The sequence below is a fragment of the Phalangium opilio genome, unplaced genomic scaffold, assembly GCF_054372755.1.
Source record: "Phalangium opilio isolate 3A_F unplaced genomic scaffold, DU_Popi_V2 ptg000246l_1, whole genome shotgun sequence".
Taxonomy (NCBI): Eukaryota; Metazoa; Arthropoda; class Arachnida; order Opiliones; family Phalangiidae; genus Phalangium; species Phalangium opilio.
Window position 1 is genome coordinate 6,470,357 of NW_028324225.1, and position 2,039 is coordinate 6,472,395.

At 37.5% G+C, this 2,039-nt stretch overlaps 1 long non-coding RNA gene across 1 annotated transcript; it reads right to left on the bottom strand.

Annotated features, from left to right (window-relative positions):
- Positions 1-1,201: 1,201 nt before the first annotated feature.
- On the bottom strand, positions 1,202-1,666 carry LOC149612305 (uncharacterized). The gene is made up of 3 exons (XR_016376421.1): positions 1,627-1,666; positions 1,468-1,544; positions 1,202-1,228 (listed from the first exon to the last, which is right to left on the bottom strand). It is a non-coding gene; the product is annotated as an uncharacterized LOC149612305 (long non-coding RNA).
- Positions 1,667-2,039: the final 373 nt, after the last annotated feature.

Genomic DNA, 2,039 nt, shown 5'->3' on the forward strand with positions numbered 1-2,039 from the left:
ATTAGGACCGACATCAGTTGGAGGTTTTCGTGCACTTGCGGTGAGCTTCTCAACCAAGAGGTGTTGTAAATGAAGTGTGAGTAGTCAAAGCCAACGTTGTGCTTCGAAAAGTAAAGACCCGCGTTTTCTGCCAAGAACATTGTACTTTCGGAATCGGATAACAGGTATTCCCCAAAGAACCAAGACAAATAGGGCTCCATAGCGATTAGAGATTTTTCCCCAGAAATAATCGGAATGTATCCATCAAGCTTCCTATAATCCATTTGGGAACTGAAGAGTTTCTCCTGATCCTGCGCGTCTAGCCATTTTTTAACAACGTTATCCTTGGTTGCCTATAGATACGCACCAATGTCATCAACAGAATGGAGGACTGAACACGACAACGACTATATTTACCAATAATTTCAGATAGCCGAAAACTTGGCTTCCTTTGAGCACTTTTGGTGGAATTCCCGATTTTATCAAGTCCGAGAGGGTGTCGATGTAAATGTAGCTTTCCTTCATGAACTCCGTCTTCAAGTAACAACCCAAGAAAAACAGAATGAAAGTCACTCCGATCAGCCATGACGCAGCGAGCAGACGACATGTAATGTGCGGCAGAATGGAGGGAATCGCTATAGGGAACATAATTATGCCTGTCGTTTTGGGACCTCACAATCTCTGGTAATAATTACTTACGTTCGGCGCACAAGAGCGAGGCGTTGTCCCAAACATTTCCCAGGGTTTCTCGGGCCAATTTCTTGACAACTTGCTTGGTGGGCAACGACTTGTATTTCTTGGTTACGATGGAGTAAATGACAAGCAAAAGTGACAGAAGGACCAAGGTAAATCCCATTAAAATCACCACCTAATTGAACCAAGATTGTAGTCCAATGAAATGGATATGGAATAGATTGTAATTGTTAGGTTTACTGGAGTGTCCATATTTAAAAATGACAAGGATGTTAACGTGACTTTCTTCGGAGCCGCGGACACGATGATCATCCGGACGGTTTCGTAAACTGGAGCTGGGCTGAAATATTCCTGTCGGCCATCGAAAAATAAGCTTGACTTTTCTACCAGGATAACATTTGCATTCTTAAATAAGAATAAATGTTATTAAAAATTAGTACCCCTGTATAGACTAAAAGTTTGGTCTTATTTCATTTCACTTACGTTGGAAAAATCAGGTGCATGGGATATCTTATAGAGGTCATTAATGGCCACTTTATGTCCTTCGTAAATTGACCTAAAACCACAAGCTTATATTTAAGGAATCAACAAATTTTGTTTTTAATCATTAAAAATGTTGAATAATCGTCAGTTTCATACGTTTAAAATTATTAGAGTCAAAATAGGTCAATAATAATAAAATTATCGAATATTCGCTACACCCATTTGACCGAACTTGTGAGAAATAGTGTGTTAACACGATTATTTCTCGTTCGGCCCAATTACTCAATCTATTTTAAGGTAGTATGAAAATACTTTATGTTGAGGGATCGTTTCAAATAATCTTCCATGATTTTGTAAAATGACTCGTGGCTTTTAATCTCCCACGATTCCTGACGAGAAATATTTAAGTTTAATTGCCATTAGAAAAAAGAAATCCATCTGAGGCTTGGGACCGAATGTTGATAAACTCACCCTAATTGTCGATACATTTATTGGAGTCTCTTGGGCGTACCTACCAAAATAAGCTCTTTTTCAAATCAACGATAACATTTAAGATTTGAAAATTCAAATTCTAGGTACTTGTATTTAAAATATCGATCATTTCCCATAAATTCAAATTGATTCATTGCCATTTTGAAGTCCAAATCCGAAACCCTCAAAAGCTGTAAAGAGTTGCTGATAAATTTTTAATTGTTATGAAGTAACGTTTTCCTGATAAGAAATATTGAAGCTTCAAATTTGATCATGAAAATGAATTGGCAGAGACGCGAGACCGAATGTTGAGAAACTCACCAATATTGTCGGTACATTAGTTGGTGTTCCTTGAGCGTACCTTTAATTAGTGATTTTTAAAAGTCAACGATAGCATTAAAGACTTGTAATAT